The following is a 20,256-nucleotide window of genomic DNA, read 5'->3' on the forward strand; positions in this document are numbered from 1 at the left end:
ATGAGTTTATGAAGAAGCATGAAGACACACAGTAGGATTTGAGAGTCCCAATCCCAATCAGCTAAGTCCGGGAGAGCCTTTTGTAGTAGTCCCACCAAATAGGCTCTCGGGTCCGATCCCTCCGATCCTTCCGGCACCCCAAAAAGTCTCAGATTCGATCTCCTCTGTCTGTTTTCTAAATCCTCTACTTTAAGTTGGAGAGCCATTATCTGGGTATCATGTTGATCTACCGTTGATTGCGTACGAGTGGCAGATTCCTCTATGCCTACTACTCTATGTTGTAGCTCTTCGACATCTTGTGACACCCCGCAAAGTTTAGAGGTTAGATCAGACAAGACAGATTGTAATTTATCATTATCCTCGCGTGCTCGAGAGTAATGCTCTTGTGCTTCCGTGCGTTGGTTAGTAAGTATCTGAAGAATAGCGTCAAACTGAGTAGAGTTAGGTTCTTGCTTGCTCTCCCCTGTTGAGTTCCGCATTAGAATGCTATTGCTATTGCTGGCCTTCGGGGAAGAAAAAGAGGGGGAGATATTCGCGTTTGACACAGAAGTGGCAATGGGTAGAGCAGGAGCATTGTTGACGCTAGTTAAATCTGTGGTATTGTCTTTCCCCCCCCCATTTATATCCGCCTGTTTTGGATTAGTAGAGTCACCGGTTATACTTCCTGAGATTTGCTGCGATATATGCATAGTCTTATTTTGTTCTGGTGCAGCTTTGTCAGTTAGGTCGATCATGGCCTTTGTGATGCTGTTACATGGGAGGGCTAGATCGCCTGACAAACTAAGATTTGAATCCATATCCGTGGGGCTTGTACCAGATAGCCTTAACGTCATATTTTTGACCAGCCCTTTAGCCTCGATCCATTTTCTAAGAGGGCTCTTATCAGCCAAAGTTTTCTTAGCTGACGCTATATTGTTGATGACAGTTCGGTTTAAAGTAGTACCTGCTTTTGCCCCCCTTTTGGTCTTAAATTTGCCTTTTGTTTTACGTCTTCTGGCCGCCAAAGATTTGGTTACATTTTCAGACGGATCAGTGGATTCTTCTTCTCCTGTCTCATTTTCAAATTCGTCATAAGAGCCTGGATCTACACTCTCTTCATCTGCCACCACAGTGGAATTGATTCTTTTTTGTGATTTAGTGTTGTCGCCTTCAGAGTCTCAAATCCAAAGGGCGCACCGCTTACCGTTACTACAAAAGAACAAAGAAAGTAAATTTCCCCGCCCCTTTATTATTTTTTTGGGCAATTTTTTACTGAGACAGGCCATATGGCAGAAAGCGCGTCCGAACACCCCTATAGTAATAGGGGATTTGTCTTTATTTGTTAGGTCTGATCTCAGTAAAGCAACAATGGATAGACGCTGGGAACTACGAAAACTGATAGATCCAATAAAATCAGCGGGGGGCCAAGCTTTTCTCCAAGAACCGGCACGGTTGAAAGTTTTGAAAGATGGACGCCCCCATTTTTTCAACGATCCTAAAGAAGCTGGACACTATCTTTCTGGACTAAATAAGAGATAGAACTAATGCCAAAACTAAGAATATAGAGAATCTAGAGAAATCTGTTATGCAGCTAAGATTATTATGTCTTTAATATGTCCTTATTTATTTTTTTTTTTCTCTCTTCCTTCTCTTTCATTTTTTTAAACTGTGCCGAGCTGGACAGTCTAAAGTAAAAGAAACTAATGAATTTCTCGAGACACAAAGGTATCTAGTGGGGGTGATGGCAGGACTGCTCAGGTGGACTGCCGCAGAAGCTGCCTCTTCATCGGCAGCAGAACCTGAAGGGTGGTCCCTTCCCGTTGTGGGTGGGTGACAGGGGGGTGGTGGGTGGGGTACATCGATTCTCCGCAGGGTGGGGGGGAAAAAAACTGTGAAAAAATGTATTTGCAAACTAGGAGGGAGACTGGCAAAAAAAAACGATAAAAATATAAGTAAATATTTATTTATGCACGATTTTGAATTCAGGAAGTACGGGTTTACTATCATGGCGGTTGTTTATATTCACAATGCATAGAATAAAATTCTTGGCCTGGAATGTGGCGGGGCTAAACAGCAAAAATAAGCGACGTTTGGTGTCTGAAGAAATAAGGATCTATAACCCTCATTTTTTACTACTTTCTGAGACACATCTGGCTGGCAAAGACAGAAAAATATTACGTCAATTAGGCTATGATATCATTAGCTGTACTGTATTCGGGGCTTCGATAAGAGGGGTTGCGATTCTTAAAGACAAAAGACTCAAAGCTGAAACTCTACAAACAGCTCACGACAAAGATGGTAGATGGGTAATAGCTCAAATGGGTATTGAAAATCACAAATACGTTATATGCACAATCTATGCTCCAAACCTAGATGAACCTAAGTTTTTTGATGATTTGAACATAATTTTGTTGGGGTGGGATGGGGAGCTTATTATAATGGGGGATTTCAACTGTATCATGGATTACCAAATAGATACCACTAGGCCAGGAAGTTTTCAGAGGATGCGTAAAACTAGAAAGTCAATCTTAGAACTATGTCGTACTCATAATATCAAAGATGCATGGCGACACTTACATCCAGCATCACCAGGATATACCTACTATTCTGCACCCCACAATCTTTGCTCTCGGCTGGATATGGCCTTTACCAATATAAACTTTTTAAATACCTGCTTAATGGAGGTCTGTCCCCGAATCTCTTCTGACCATAATCCTGTGTTGCTAACATTTGATATCTCACATAGAAACATTAACCCTAGATTATTTTCTTTTCCCGGACATCTGATCACAGACTCTGTCTATATTTTACAGCTGAAAGCACATATTACAGAATTTATAGAAATCAACCAAGATTCTGCTATTTGCAGCATAGTTTGGGATGCCTGTAAGGCAAGTATTAGGGGGTTTACGCAAGGATATGTGATTCGACTAAATCATGAACGTCAAAAATCCAATCAATCTTTGATTGCAAGCATCTTGGCTCAAGAATTGCTGTTGTCAACTGCATTACGCCTTAAATTGCCAACGGCTGTAGAAATTGGTCTCAAATTAAATCAGATGAAGTCAGAAACAAAAGCGAAACTTATTAAAAAAAAACAGTATTAAATTACATAAATACAAGATAGAACAATATGACGGGGGGGATAAAATAGGGAAAATCCTGGCTTACAAAGTAGCGGAAGACAGAGCAAGTACTACGATTGTCAGCATTCGGGGCACTGATAATCGATTACACGAGCAGCCACAGGATATACTAGATCAGTTTTCCGAATTTTATAGGACTTTATATACTCCAGAATTCACCCCAAATGAAATAACAATACAGAAATACCTAGAAAATCTTCCTATAGCTTCACTTAGCAAATCAGAATCAGACTTTATGTCTGAAAACATTACCGGACAAGAACTACTTAAAGCTATTACTTCTTTACCCTCTGGAAAGGCATCAGGCGAAGATACAATACCGCTAGAGATCTATAAGATCTGCTTAGCAGAACTCCAACCGCTGTTACTACAGGTAATGCAATCAATCGGGGAAACCAATAAAGCACCCAAATCATGGAACAGAGCTAAAATAATATTTTTTCTTAAAAAAGGTAAACCAAAGCAGGAAAGAGGGTCATATAGGCCCATTTCCTTGATTAACACGGATGCAAAAATCTTTGCCAAAATTTTAGCTTCTAGATTAGCACCTCTTATGCCCAAAATGGTTAATCCCCAGCAACACGGGTTTGTCACCGGACGGGATACTACCATACACGTCAACATGGCCATTACAGCATTTGATGTGGCCGAGATCGAGTCGACCCCACTCGGTATGATATTACTGGATGCCGAGAAGGCTTTTGACCGGGTGGGGTGGAACTATCTATGGCAAGCTATGAATAAAATGGGGTTTAATGGATACTTTCTAAAGGGGGTAAAAGCACTATATGATAATCCCACTGCATGCATTGGCTATGGGGGTCTGATATCTGCAGATTTTCCGATACTGCGCGGCACCCGTCAAGGCTGCCCGCTGTCACCTCTATTATTTGCTCTATCACTCGAACCATTTTTACACTCTCTTCAAATACAACCCAAAATCATACCGTTTAAATCTAAAGAGCAGGTGTTAAAAATAACCGCATACGCTGATGACATCGCTGTATACTCTTCTGATATTCCCCAGACTTTAGAAGGTATAAATATAGAGGCCCTTAAATTTGGCGAAGTATCTGGGTATAAGTTAAATATAAACAAAACACAAATCATAGCCAATTATTTACCAGCAACAGAAGTCCCTGAGATTTGCAAAACCGCAACCTATTTAGGCGTTAAAATCACTTCGCAAATACAAGAAATAAACAATCTCAACTATAATGATTTAATCAAATCTACTATTGGTACATTAAAAAAATGGCACAGGCTACCTTTGAACTTAATTGGTAGAATAAACCTTATCAAAATGAAGATACTTCCTAAATTTTTATACTTATTCCGTTCTATCCCACTTGCTTTAAATAATTCTTTTTTCAAACAGCTTGATGGGATCTTCAGTAGTTTTATATGGGGATATAAAAAAGCTAGAAGATCGTTGAAACATCTTAAAAACAACACAGATAAAGGTGGCTTAGACTTTCCTGACCTGAAATTATATTTCTGGTCATCGTTTATCAGGCGCCTTCGATCTTTACTCCATAAAGAAAAAACATTCTTTTTTCATGCATTTATGCTAAAAGCAGAAGCCAATATGTTTTTACTGCGAGTTAACGACCCTAACTACTTTAAACGGGTGAAATTCAAGACCGCTAAAGACATTATTAAGATATGGAATAACATCTTGACCTACTCTAAAACATCCTTTTACCACCCGAAATTACCACTTTGGGACAATCCGGGCCTCCCAGGTATATTTAATGACGGAACGGCTCAAAGATGGTCAGCACTTGGCATCAACACTCTCGGGGATTTATATGGGGCGCAAGGACTCTTACCGTTTCATACTTTACAAATTTTGTATAATTTGACGGAAAATATGAGATTCAAGTATATACAAGTACATGATTTTTTTATCAGAAAGAAAAAACTGCTTAACATCGTAGATTCTGACATTTGGAACAGCCTATACTCTAATAAAAATAAATCTGTGATAAGCGAGGCATACAAACATTTCTGTGCAGCCAAAACCGATGACTGTTTACAATTAGCTGAAAAATGGAGCAACAAAACTGGTTTAAATATAACGCCCCAACAAATCAAACGCTCTTTAGCTAATATAAACAACGCTGTACGCTCATCTAGTTTGAGACTACAACAGTTCCGTACAGTCTGTATGCTATATTATACGCCGGAAAAGATTTCCAAGTGGTCTCTTAACGATACTCAAGGAGATCGCACTAAATGTCCTAAATGCCTTGCTTATGCAGCAGATTTAGAACACATGCTGTTTTCCTGTCCAATGCTAAAAGACTTCTGGGGGGAACTAACCAAAATTTTTGAAATTAAAAAAATATTTCTTCCCACGCTTACTCCATCAACTATATTACTCGACCTATATCCCTCTGGTATATCACAACCTGCCCTGACAACAATCCTTATGTCCTGCGCCAAACTCACATTGGCTAGAGCATGGATCTGCCCCAAACCCCCCAATATCTGGGAATGGTGGTCATTAGTTAACGAAACTCGCTCCATGGAATTTGGGTTAGCTAACTTGAGAGGAACTCGATCACGAATGAAAGTCGAAAAAATATGGGGTGACTTTATTGACGGCCCTGAGCTTGGCCATGCTTAAAATGTTTTAAAATCCGTATCATAGAAGTACTGATTTTTTTTTTTTCTGAAATGTGCCTGAAATGGGAAACTGATAATTTGTTTTTTTAAAGATCGTGCAATGTATACTTTGTACTTCATTTAATGTATTTTCGTTATGTCTCTCTCATCAGTTTGCAAATAAAAAATAATAATAAAAAAAAAAGAAGACACACAGTAGGAAAGCCAGTGCCAGGAGAATCAGGACCAGGCCCTGAAAAACCATATACAAGCCAGGAGAACCCAATAAAGTAACACCATGAGGAGTTTGTGTATAAGCATAAAGACAACAATCAGGAAAAGCCAGGGCTAGGAGGATCAGACCCTCAAAAACTAGATCCAAGCCAATTGGATCAGGAAACCAGAATAAGCAAAAAAGATGAGGGCATCAGTACCAAAAATACCAGGAGAACCCAATAAAGTAACACCATGATGAGTTTGTGTAAAAGCATAAAGACAACAATCAGGAAAAGCCAGGGCTAGGAGGATCAGACCCTCAAAAACTAGATCCAAGCCAATTGGATCAGGAACCCAGAATTAGCAAAAAAGATAAGGGCATCAGTACCAAAAATACCAGGAGGACCAGAGCTGCCAGAAGGATCCGCACCAAAGCAATGAGAATTCAAAGGATCAGCCCTTAGAGAACCAGCATCAGTCCTAGGAGTGCCAGTGTGACCATGAACATAGGACAAGGGTCCAGAGTACCAAGTGGAACAGAAAGACCTGGACCTGGCGGTCACAGGACCATGGGCCGTAATCACGAAACTTTCATTCTGCATTTCCTTAATTGCGAATCCTCAGAAATCATTTAGGAAATTGAAAATGTACAAAAATCGCAATTTTCCATTAGTGATTCCTACAGAGTCACAATCGCTATTCGGAAATCGCTATTTAGGAAAAGCTAACCCATTTGTTCCTGTGGGCGGAAGGGCATAGATATGAATGGTTTTGCATTTCCAAAATTCAGATTTCCTTATAGGAAATCACAGATTTGAGAATGCAAAAGCCTTCCTACCTATGGGCCTAAGGCCCTCCTTAAATCAGAGGGAAATAAATGGTGCTTGTGTAGAGTGCTCAATTGCCCTTGGTGAAAGTGAGTGCTCTATGGCACTGGAAAAAAATAATGTTTGGTTTGGTTTTCAAAAATTGCACATGGTTACAATTATATTGGATTCAATGGTACTTCATAAATGCCCATTTTGCATTTTGGAAAGGGTTTGAACATGTGCTTAGGAAATCGCAAATAGGAAATCCATATTTGCTATTTCTAATTTTGGGAATCGCAAAACGCGATTTCTACTGGATAAAAAAAATATGATTAGCCATACAAGCATCAAACGGCAATGAAAAAACAATTGTATTACTGTTCACGAGAATTTGATATGGAAGCCCTTCTTGCTAAGGCCCTACATGAGTCACTAATGGCACCTCAACTGAACAATGCAGTGAAATTCCATTTAGACAAAATATTGAGTTTGTAATATGGACTGACATGATTACCAAGTAGTAAATATTGCGACAAAGAAATATCAACAGCAAGTATATCGTGGACAAGAATATTGATTTTCAGCTAAGTAATATCGAATTTTAAAATATACAAGTCATCTCTATTAAGATCATTAGCACAAATATTGTTGTTTAAAATATTAGTGTTATGCGTTTTAGCATATATTATACATGTATGTAATGTATTTTTTTGTATCAGTATTCTTTATGTTTTTTAATACACATGTTACATTTTTAGTAGTTATTAATTTTATTTTAATTATATTTTGCCTTATTTAGTTCCGTAGTGCATTGTGGGTTTATAGGAAAATAGGATGGGAAGTAATTTAATTATATTATTTATATATTTTTTATTTACTTTGTTTTTAAAATATTTTTATTTTGTTGGTTATATTTTATTTGTTCTTCATTTTGAAACTGACTGGAGTGATTTCTACCCCGCCACAATTCAACACTTTCTCTACTGTTCTACTGAATGTAGTGGGAATAGTAAATGTCATCCCTCTGCTATCCAACACTTCCCCTACTATTGCACTCACTGGAGTGTGAATAATAGTTTTTACCCCTCCGCTATCCAACACTTTCCCTACTGTTGCACACATTGGAGTGGGAATAGTAATTTTTACCTCTCCACAATCCAACACATTCCCTACTGTTGTACTGACTGGAGTGGGAATAGTAAATTGTATATTTCCTCTATTCAACACATTCCCTACTGTTGCACTTACTGGAGTGGGAATAGAAATGTTACCCCTCCACAATCCAACACTTTCCATACTGTTGTACTGACTGGAGTGGGATTAGTTAATTGTATCACTCCGCAATGCAACACTTTCTCTACTCTTACACTAAGTTGAGCAGGAATAATACATTGTACCCCTCTGCTCTTTAACAGTTTCCCTTGTGTTGTATCGGCTGGATTGGTGCAGTTTATATTACCTAAGTGCAATCTACACTTTTAGTACTGGTGCATTTGTTGGCGGGAGATTTGGACATTTTATTCTCATCAAGTCTCAATATTTATGTGTTGCGTTAAGTTGGAGTAGGACATTTTAAATATATTTACTTTAATAGTTTGCGTGGTTTTGTTTACATTGTAGTGGGAATAGTATGTGTATTAAATGTTAGAATTATTTTTCTCCTGTTGTAATTTACATGTTTTGTTCATTTTTAATTACAATATTTTTGATTATTAATATTTGTTCTTGAATAATAATTTTTACTAGAATGTTTTTTATAGCTTTTATGTTATTGGTAGGTATATATATACACACACACACACACACACATACACACACATACACAATTATTTGGTATAGTTTGATATCATTTTTATATTATAAAATATATTAAATTACTATGTATATATATATATATATATATATATATATATATGTTAATTTTTATATGTGTTTTAACCTTTTTCAAATACAATTTGATTGTTATATTTGTTAAGATATGTATTAAATCAATTTTTTATTAATGTTACTATTTAATAGCACTGATTTTCACAAAATTATCTATTTGCTGCATAGGCCGCATAATCCATCATCTGCTGTATAATCTGCAGACTTGAACAAAAAATCTTGTGTCTAGCTCAAGGAGCTCAAACGTTACCAAAAATGCAGCGACAAGTGTTACAGTACGGCGAAAGGTCCTTTGCAAAGCTGGAATGGTCAACTGTTACTTAATGCTAAATTTGGGTGTTAAATTGGTACTAAAGGTGTGCAAATTACTCTTGCCTCTTTCTGCACTTCTCTTGCTTCTTTCTGCACTTCTCTTGGCTCTATCTGCACTTCTGTTTGTTATTTTGGACCTCACGTGCCTCTTTCTGCACTTCTCTTGCCTCTTTTGTACCTCTCTTGCCTTTTTGTGCTCATCTCCTGCCTGTTTCTGCACTTTTGTTGCCTCTTTCTCCACTTCTCTTGTCTCTTTCTGCACTTCTCTTGCCTCTTTCTGCACATGTCTTACTCTTTCTGTGCTTCTCTTGTTTTTTTTGCACTTCTCTTGCCCCTTTGTGTACTTTTCTTGCCTCTTTCTGCACCTCACTTGCCTCTTTCTGCAATTCTCTTGCCCCATCTGCACCTTACTGTCTTGTTTCTGCACGTCTGTTGCCTCTTTCTGCATTTCTCTTTCTCTTTTCTGCACTTTTCATGCTTCTTTCTGCACCTCTCTTGCCTCATTCTGCACTTCTCTTGCCTCTTTCTGCACGTCTCTTCTTCTTTCGGTGCTTCTTCTGCCTCTTTTTGCACTTCTCTTGCTTCTGTATCCACATCTCTTGCTTCTTTCTGCACCTTACTTGCCTCTTTTGTACCTCTCTTGCCTCTTTCTGCACAACACTTGTCTATTTATGTACTTCTTTTGCCTCTTTCTGTACCTCACTTGCCACTTTCTGTACTTCTTTTGCCTCTTCCTGCACTTCTATTCCTTCTTTCTGCACTTTTCTTGGCTCTTTCTGCACATCTATTTCCTCTTTCTGTACCTCTCTTCACTCTTTTTGCATCTCACTTGCCTCTTTCTGCACTTCATTTGCTACTTTCTGCACTTCTCTTACCTCTTTCTGTACTTCTCTTGCTTCTTTCTGCACTTCTCTTGGCTCTTTCTGTACTTCTATTTCCTCTTTCTGCACTTCTCTTTCCTCTTTCTGCACCTTACGTGCCTCTTTCAGTACCCCTCTTTCCCCCTTCTGCACCTCACTTGCCTCTTTCTGCACTTCTGTTTTCCCTCCAAATTTCTCCTTTGCTCTGTGCTTAGGCCTGTGTGCTCAAACAGTGCACCCCCAGCCGCCATTTTGTGTTCACAAGCCAGTGAGGCCAGCCCCCCTGCCTCCTCCCCCCAGCAACAGGGATTTTCTACATAAGAGGGTGCTTCTGTGAGCTGTTTAAACTATATTTACTGGGGCCTGTGCACTTCGTTTTTTGGCCAGCAGGGGGGAGTAAAGCTTTATTCAAACAGTATTGTTATGTGGTAAATAAATAAATAATACCTCTATTTTTGGATGAATAAATGAATAACAGATAGCTCAATAAATAAGAGTCAAGATTCGAGGTAGTAGGAGTTTTGCAGGTTTAATACAGCATAAGGACAGGAACAGGACAACCTGCATAGGAATAGGATGGCAGGGCCCAGCAGCTGCTGGGGCTGGATCTGGGATGAGCGCGCTAACATTTAATAACAATACACGATCATATATACTAAAACAGTTGCATTACAATACATACGATAGGCGGAGCAGTGGGTGTGATCAATAGTAGTCGCGAAAGATAAGGGTGAAAGTAGGTGTAACAGAGGCGTATACATAGACATGTGATGCAAACGTAACAGAATATGTCATAAATGGGGCGGAAACATGGAGGGGGCTACCTAAGGAGCCGGGACCTCTGACCTAATGGTGCGCGCAAACTGGCAATGACGTGTTACTAGGAGAAGCTGGGGGCTTCGAACTCTGTGCTAGGAGCAGAGACTGAAGTCTGGAGAGTCAGGGCGACATGTACCTAAGCAGTATCTAGTATCTGATGTTTAGAGAACATGTTGATGGAATCCAAAAGTTATCGGGGTAAAGGCGAACAGACTCTAAGACTGGAGCGTGCATTACTCTACATGTAGTGCGTGATGAAGAATATTAAATGACCATTAAATGCAGTATTTCTCTAACGTGGAGACGTAAAGGCTAGACAATGACGGAAACTATTGATGCGATTCAGTAGCTTTAGGAATGCAGAGAAGGAGGACTAACTGATAACTGGAATCATAACATACTCTTGGCAGACTCAGAGGCAGAGCCAGGCTGAACCGGGCACTGTGAGGCAGGAAGTAAGTGAAGGGTCGAGGATACAGGTGGGGGCTGTATCGCTCCTCAGCGAGGGCTTCAGGAGACAGGAGCTGAAATCTGGTGTCCGGGCCCTTTTGAGGCCTAGGAACGGGGGCTTTACAATGAAATAACGTGTACACTGAAAAACGTGGCAACGTAGCTTTACATAGGCCTGATATTCGTAGTATTCACGAGAACTGGAAACTGACATACTAGAGGTGGACACAACTGTAATTGCGTCATTAATCGAACATAGGGAATACATATGCATATTAATCATGCACAGATAACATATGATGGATGACGCGTAGGGACACAGAACATGGCAAAATTTACTTTTCCACATTCCCTCCTTGTCACTACGTTTCCATCAGGAAACATCAATATTCATGATACCATCTATCATTTCATACAGTATCATTTTCTCGTCTCGAATTTTCTGGGAACGTGTTTTAGAACGGGGCTTGGGACTAGGAATACAAGAGGTAGCACAAATGCCGCAAATCGCAGGGCCACATTGTATACAGAGGCAGCAGCTGAATATGATCGCTACTGCAATACCTAGAAAGGACAAGACTTTCCATCCCCAAGCGGAAATTATATTCCAGAACCAACCGGACCATGTCCAGGTGCCTGGATCTTGGTGTAACAGATGGGCAATTTTATGGAGTCTGGTTATGGCTGAATAAACAGACGGCGCGTTATTTGGAATAAAAATGCAGCAACTAGATCCGATGACTCTACAGGCCCCGCCCCTATCGGCCAGTATGACGTCAAGGACGAGACGATTCTGTAAAACGACAAATCTCATAGCAGATTGCTCTTCGGTTAAGTTACCTAGAGCAGAGGCAGTCTCATTGACTACTGCTTCAAGGGTTCTGGTTAACCTACGGATTAGCTTACTATTCTGGATAGGTCCTATAAAGAAGAAGAAACCTCTATTGAAATCTGTATACTGTTCTAGAGCAGTTTCAGTATAATCGACGATGGGGGACTCGATCTCCCTTCTATGTCTAATGTGTACTAGATGTGTGTTTCTATGATAATCAGATGGGGCTAGGAAAACTGGTGGCAGTAAGAAGGCAATGTAACAGGTTCCCTCCCAATCGAGGGGCAGACGAACATATGCGGTCTGACCACAAATAAAATAAGAATGACGTGAAGCTTTGAAAATAGATTTCCCACTGTCACTGTATTTGACTATAGTAGTACAATCGCTATGTCCTACATGTACGGAACCATTATTTCTAACACATAATTCGCCTTTGACTGGTAGTACTGAAATAGCAGGTAAATCTGGAGTGGAATCAGACTGAACATTCAGGACCATGAAATTCGAAGAATAATTACCTAAATTGTAAACTTCGTTTTCTAGATCTAACCCTGTTCTGTGGGGAAGACCTTGCTTGTCTGGAAAGCATGTACTGTTAAGAAAAGACATATCTGTTGAGGATGACGTTAACGTGGACCATGCTCCACACGAACCATTATGTGAAAATGGATAAGGAAAGAGTGGCAGAACTCCCTTCGGTGTCTGGAAAGGGGGGAGTCGACCACACACCCAACAATTAGTGGCATTGCTGGTCTGGTGTGAATAATGTAACATGCGGATAAAGGAATTGTTACGCATAGCGAGGCGGTAAGAGAGTTCATGAGGGGGCAGATCACTAAACGTGTGCTCTACTGTAGCATTAGAAGACTTATTTACATGAGAAACTGGAAAATACAGGTAAAATGCATAACTGGTGCAGGAAATCATAATGCTGAGAAATAATATGAAACATAGAAAAACGATACATCGGATTGAGTTTTGACTAACTCTCTCACTATGGGGGTCTATTTTATACATGTCAGAAACCGGTCTAACCGTTTCACCTAGGGGAGGACTTAGACAATCAAACTGGCTGACTTATTTTACTAGACCTTAACTTGAGTTTATACTCCTGTTGCGGAGTTTTCTCTAACAGGGAGGGTTCAGTATCATTGTTCTTTGCGGGACAGTCCTTAAGAATAGTACTTTGGCAGTCCTTTGAATCCTGGGCAATGTTCTTTGAGACTGGCTTCAATCCATAAAATTTCTTTATATGCGAAAGATGCACCCAGCCTTTGCGTCCCTCCAACTTCACGGCTGTACGGGTGGCCAGGAGGACCTGTCGGGGCTCCTTCCAGCGAGGCTCCAGCGGACTTGAACGGTCGAAATTTCGCACTAGGACCATGGATCCTGGAACGATTTCATGCGGTGCCACCTCGGTATTGTCTGGAAATGCGGCGGCAACCTGTGAACGACAAGAGTTGAGGGCAGACATCAAGGAAGCTAGGTAATCTGTCAGCATATTACTTGAAACATCGGTAATACTTCGGGGTCTAGGAGTACCCCACATGTTAGGGGGGCGGCCGAAAACGACCTCATACGGGGACAGACCTGATCTGGAATGTGCGACCATGCGCATATAAAACAAAGCGACTGGCAGAGCTACGAGCCAGTCCACACCTTTCTCTTGACAAACCTTTGCAATTCGGATTTTCAGGGTCTGATTATGTCTCTCTACGAGACCGGCTGCTTCAGGATGGCGTACACAATGGAACTTCCACTGGTACCCTAACAAAAGGGACACATGCTTCATGAGTTCAGATGAAAATGGCTGGCCGTTGTCAGAATATACGACTCTAGGGAGTCCATAACGGGGGAAGAACTCACGAACCAACTGCTTGGCAGTGGTCGCGGCTGTGTAATCTGGAACTGGATATGCTTCTGTCCACCTGGACAAAGCGCATACAACTACAAGGACATACTTGAAACCTCGACATCGCTCCATCTGAATGTAATCCATCTGGAGGACTTCAAAAGGGTGGTCAGGGGGCTGGAATCCACCTTGTTCCACCGGGACACTTTTACCTGGATTAAACTGACAACATATCATACAGGTACGGACTTTCTGCTTGGCTGCAGCTCGTAAATGTTTGTTGAACCAAATGTTCTGGATACTGTCTAACATGGCTTTTTCTCCTAAATGTGCTGGACTATGCGCGGTATTAATAATGACTTGAACCATAGAATCGGGGAGAAACCATGTGGCTTTTCCCTTTGTTACCCATCCCTGATCTGTCTGGACCCCTCCTTGTTCGGACCATTTCTTGATTTCATCGGGAGTAGCATGTAACTGGATATCTATGACATCTTGAGTAGGGTCTTTAACTGTCATGCATGTAGTCGGATCTGGAGTGTGTGTCTGTGTCGGATTAACTGAAGTGTCTGAAGTCTGAGCTGTAAGCTTGGCTGTGCGATCTGCTAGATCATTACCTTGGGAAATGGTGTCAGTAACTTTCGTATGTGCTTTGCACTTCATGATAGCAATGGATGTCGGTAAATGTATTGCATCTAACAGAGCTTGAATAAGGAGACCATGCTGAATCTTGGTTCCATGAGAAGTCATGAAACCTCTCTCCTGCCAGAGCACTCCAAAGTCGTGTACGACTCCAAATGCGTAACGTGAATCGGTGTAAACATTAACTTTCAAGTTCTTGGCGTGTATGCAGGCTTGTGTCAGAGCAACTAGCTCTGCTGCTTGAGCAGACAGGGTGTCAATGCGGTGTGTTTCAATAACTTCAGTGTCAGTAGTCACTGCATACGCGGCTACTAGTTCTCCTGTACTTGTTCTCATGCATGAACCATCCACATAAAGTGTCAGGTCGGGATCTGGTAATGGAATATCTGTCAGATCTTGTCTTGGCTTTGTCATGATGTTAATTACTTCCACACAGTCGTGTGTGACAGGATTTGAATTAACCGACGGTAACAGTGTAGCAGGATTTAAAACGTTGCAGCGTCTGATTTCTATGTGTGGCTGGAACAGTGTCAATTCATAACCTGTTAAACGTGCAATTGTCAAGTGCTGAGTTTGTGTTCGGTTTAAAAGAACTTCCACGGAGTGTGGAACCTGTACTGTCAGGGAGTGTCCTAATACTATGGAATCACTTTGTCTGATAGCTAGTGCTGTGGCTGCAACTGACTTGAGGCACGCAGGCAGAGCCTGGGCTACAGGATCTAATGTGCTCGAAAAATAAGCACAGGGCTTGTATTGTCCTGCTTGATCTTGTGTGAGGACAGATAATGCTGTACCTTCACGTTCAGTGACGAAAAGTGTAAAAGGCTTACTGTAGTTCGGTGTAGCTAGAACTGGAGCTTGGCATAGGGCTTTCTTTAACTCATTGAAACTAAGCGTATGTTCAGATGTCCAAGGGAGAACAGTTGATACGGCTGCCTCCTGTGTCGTTAACTGTATCAGTGGCTTGGCTAGAAATGCATACTGAGGAATCCATTGTCTGCAGTAAGAGGTAAGGCCGATAAAAGCACGTACCTCCTTCTGGGTCTTTGGCTGAGGAAGACTCGCTATTAATTGGATACGGTCTGGTGTCAACTGCCTACCCCTCTTGGACAGTAAGTGTCCTAAGTAGACCACTTGCTGGACACAGAATTGAAGCTTCGAAGGGGACACCTTGTGCCCCATCTCGGCTAGGAAATACAAGACTGTAAGTGATGCTCGCTCGCAAGCACGTTCAGAACGGGCTGTGATCAGTAGATCATCGACATACTGGAGCAGGGCAGTGTCAGTTGGCATGTGAATGTTGTCTAGTTGTCTCTTGAGTGCTTGACTGTAAATACTAGGACTTTCTGTGAAACCTTGAGGAGCTCGTGTGAACATATAGCTCCTTCCATTTAAACAAAATCCGAAAAGAAACTGGCTGTCTGGATGAATGGGGACACTGAAGAATGCGTTCTTGAGGTCTATGACAGTGAAAAATGAAGCTTCGGAATCAATGGCTGTCAATAGGGAAGAGATATCTGGGACAACTGGATACTGGGGAATAATACATTTATTAAGTTCTCGGAGATCGATCACTAATCGATATACTGGAGGTGCATTTGGATCAGTACGTTTCATGACAGGAATGATCGGAGAATTACATACATTGGAGTCAGTTTCTACAACTACTCCTTGAGCCATGAGCTCGTCAATAATTTTGGATAAGGCTGCTACAGCCTCAGGTGGCAATCTGTACTGTCTGATTCGTGGTAACACTACACCTGGCTTGAGAGTCACACGATGGGGTGTGATTTGCATATAACCAACATCAGTTGGACCTTGCGCCCATAGATGCTGCGGAACATTGGACAATCTGGGATCAAAATCTCGTAATACATAGTGACCCTTGAAGTCACGTAGGAACAATCGTATTCCCTCTGGGGAACAGCATATAACTGCACCTAACTCTTTCAGTGTTTTAATGCCTAATAGATTTTCTGGACATGACTTAGTAAGTAACAGATCAGTAGTGCGGGACAGTGGACCTACTTCTAGAGTAACTGGCTTTGATATTTCATTTACGATAGGTTTTCCTGAAAATCCAAGGGAAACATTTCTAGAGCCTGAGAGCGGAGCCCCTGGAACTTCGGCGTGACTTATAGTGGTCCTACTTGCCCCTGTATCAATCAGAAACTTTCTGTCTTTCCCTAATACTTGACTGTGAACATAGGGACCTTCTTGATCTACAGGTATCTCGATGAGAGGCAAGCCTACCTCCCTCTCTAGGCTGTTTCATGAATATGGCTGATACTCTGGATACTCAGACTGTGCATACTGGTACATCTGCTGTGTAACATGCTGTGTTGCAGCGATAGGCTGCGGAGCGGTAACTGTCTGTGGTGCATTCTGTGACTGAGGAGTCTGTGAAACTTGTTCTTGTCTAGGCAGACGTGGTCTTTCTTTAGTCTTACCGGTAGCTATGTTGTGTTTCAGAACTGCACACTCGTTTATAAAATGACCTGGCTGTTTACAATAATTGCAGTTTCCTTTAACGGGAGCTGCAGAATGACTGGCTTGATTCGGACCCCTCTTCTGACTGTCTTGTGGAACAGATTGTGCAACTAGTACTTTCATTTTCGTGTCTTTCATACGTTTTCTCTCGTGATCTTGTTCTTCTCTGATTCTATTCTGGTGATATTGAAGCATCTGTAACATCTGGGACGGGGTATTAGCTTGCCAGGTACTTTCGACTTTCAAAACTCGGTTTTTAATTTGTGGACTTGAATTCTCGACTAATTTAGTAACAAAAAGATGAGGGTATGACTCGCTACTCGTCTTGAGGCCACTGTTTATGGTAAAACATTTCTCAAATCTGGAATAATAATCACTAATATCTTCGTCTTGTTTCTGTTTACAGGCTGAGATTGCATCCCAGTCTTCTTTTCTAGTTGTCAATAACCTAGGCAAAACTTGTATTAATAATTCTGGTAATTCTTTACATTTATCTCCAAGACCGGTACCTGGTACTCGTGCCTTATCTTCGGCTTCTAGAACTGCCCAATCGATCTTTTTCTCTCCCACCTCCCATTCTTTTTCTTTGAGTTTCTCATATACCCCTGCGGGCAACAGGACTTTTAACATTTTAATAATATCTGGATACGTGTATTCTCCCATACGGAGCATGTCTTTTAATTCTCGGTGGAACCCTGCTGGATCTTTATCATGACAGGGAATTAACTTTTTCATCTCTAAGAGTTCCATCTTTGTGATAGGGGTGTAAACAAACACTCGTTGCATTTCACCACCGTCTGTCTTAACTGGATGCACTTCTCGTAACGGATTCTGTCTGTCTATGTAAAAGGGTTTACTTTCTGGGGGTGAGACATGAACAAAATGCGGGTTCAGAAACGTTCTGTATTTGTGGCGCTGTTCTAGAATGACACTAATCAAATCGGTACTTAAACCTTTCCATTTATACTGGAGTAACTCGTTCAGGACATCGTGTAACGGACCTGGATCAGAATGTTGACCCTCATACAATGTAATGAGGTGCTGGATCATATACATACCCGCCAGTCGTTGCTCGGCTGGGGGCATTTTTAGAAACATTTGTGCCACTATTTCGTCTGGAAAAGTGGTAGAATCAGCAATCCATCGGACTGCTGATCGGACTAGTTCTTGTTCATGCATAGAACTTAACTCACTATAACCGATTCGTGATTTCAGAATGTGATCGGTAGCTTGAAATACTTGTTCCAGAGAACCTTGTTCTGGTGCTGGATGATGAAAAATTGACTTGTGTTCTAGGCGCAAATGGCGATCTGGAAATCTAGATTTTCCTACATACGCTATTCTGTCGGGATTCTCGTCCTCTACCTCTTCCGCAGAGTCATTTTCTTTTTCGCTTACTTGTGCTTCTTTACGTTGTTCGTGTATCCTTATTATTTCTTTACGAATCTTCTTGTACATACTCTCTATACTACCGATAGTCTTGTGCTTACCCTCGGCTATATTATCACTCCACCTTGTCAGGACTTTCATTTCGGCTCGATCTTTGGTCGGATAATCTTGTTCCCTTACTAGACAATTAATCAGAAACTTTAATATCATGAGCTGGACTTCAACTTTTCTTTGGCACATGACGTCACTAATACTTTCTGGATCATTCCCTGTACGGATGAAACGATATATTCTGTCTAGATCTTCTTTCATGTCTGGTAGGGTGACTAGATACTCGGTCACCTTTCTCACGCGTAATGAATATAATACCATATTATCCTCGCCTGGGACTGGATCATAGCCACATTCGTTAAGGGCTTTTCTTATTTCTGCAACAGACTGATACCTGGGCGTACGCTGTGACGCTTGTGCATGTAATTCGGCTAACGTTAAACGCTTGTGTGGCGGCGGGGTTTGAGGAGGACCTCCCCCTGCGGCCCCTAAACTAGAGTCGTCTACTGATGCTCTTCGTCCTGGCAGAGTGGGAAATGGAAATGCAGGCTGGACTTGTATGGCGGGCTGGACCGGGGGTACCGTAACAGGTACTCCGGTGTCTGGAGGAGCGGGAAGTGCCTGATTTACAGGGACTGGCGGAGCAGGAACAGGATTTGCATATTCTGGGACTGTGTCGTCCAAATAGGACGAAATGAAAATATCAGCTGCGGTCGGTTTGTGACGTAGCTTAGTCGGAACTAGTGGTGGCGGAAAATTACTGGATGCCTCCGGGGTCGCTTTTGGCAAGACCTCGGCAAGAAGAGGATACATACCCTTAATGAGGGCATTCCTCTGTCTGTCGGACTGTTCTGTTTTAACTCGTTCACCAATCTCGATTAATTCCCTTTCTTGGGCTCGTTCCAAGGATTCTCTACTTAATTCTGACTTTCTGATTTCTTTTTCGGTTCTTTTATGAGATTCTTTGCGCCATAACTCGATGGCATCTTTCTGTGACTGTCTGGCTTTCTTTTTCCATAATGCTTCTTCTACTCGCATGATGCACTCGGCATCCCATGTGCCTGATACAGGCCATCTATACTTTTCCTCTAACTGTTTGGTATACTCGACCCATAAATCTAGATACAATATGGCGCTTATGCCATGCTTCTGATACATAAAATGACCTGGACTGTCCCTAGGCGGGACAGGAACTGCTGCTTCTAGCAGACCCTTTCTAGTTTTTAACTGACGCAGTTTTGAAAAGAGCGGCATGACTGAACTATGATCTGGACACAATACAATACACAATAAACACGAGAATCACTTCGCACTCATACCACGACATTAAAATACATGAAGAACATTCAGAATAACAGTTCGAACAGAATACTACCTGGAATACGGAAAACAGAATACATGAATTTTCTCGAGAACAGAACTGACTAGAACAGGAACTAGATGCACTGCTGAAACAGTACGAAACTTACCGGTCTCATACAGAGACACGTCAGGACCCGCATCCACCGAAGTGGACACTTCGTTTGTGGGACTGTGTACCACCAACCCACGGACCAGAGTTAATTAGATTGACCCTGTCTAGATACTACCCCAGCAACGGTACTCACCGGGCAGCAAGAACGGAAGGCCTCAGACTGGACTGGACTGCTTCGACGCCGGACGGACGAACTTCGGACTTCTGTTACAGGTGGGCCTCCGGATACCTCGGACCTTGGACTCTCGGCTTGGGCTCTGGTCGGGACTCGCCGCGTTCCTCCACCGTCTCGTCTGGATGCTGGACCGCCACCTCCGTCTCCTCCGTGGGCCTGAGGGATACTTGAAGCAGAAATATCTGCACGTGCACGGTATGGTTCCGTCACGGCTGCAGAGGGTCAGGGGGCCGGCATGGCTTCACCGACGCGTGGGGAAA

General features: G+C 41.8%; 1 protein-coding gene across 1 annotated transcript in view; it reads right to left on the reverse strand.

The window, feature by feature from the left end:
* The window catches only part of LOC144768725 (transmembrane protease serine 9-like), a 1,077,753-nt gene that overhangs the window by 819,021 nt on the left and 238,476 nt on the right, over window positions 1-20,256 (reverse strand). The gene's annotated exons all lie outside the window — the stretch shown is intronic.

This window comes from Lissotriton helveticus, chromosome 7 (genome assembly GCF_964261635.1).
Source record: "Lissotriton helveticus chromosome 7, aLisHel1.1, whole genome shotgun sequence".
Classification (NCBI taxonomy): Eukaryota; Metazoa; Chordata; class Amphibia; order Caudata; family Salamandridae; genus Lissotriton; species Lissotriton helveticus.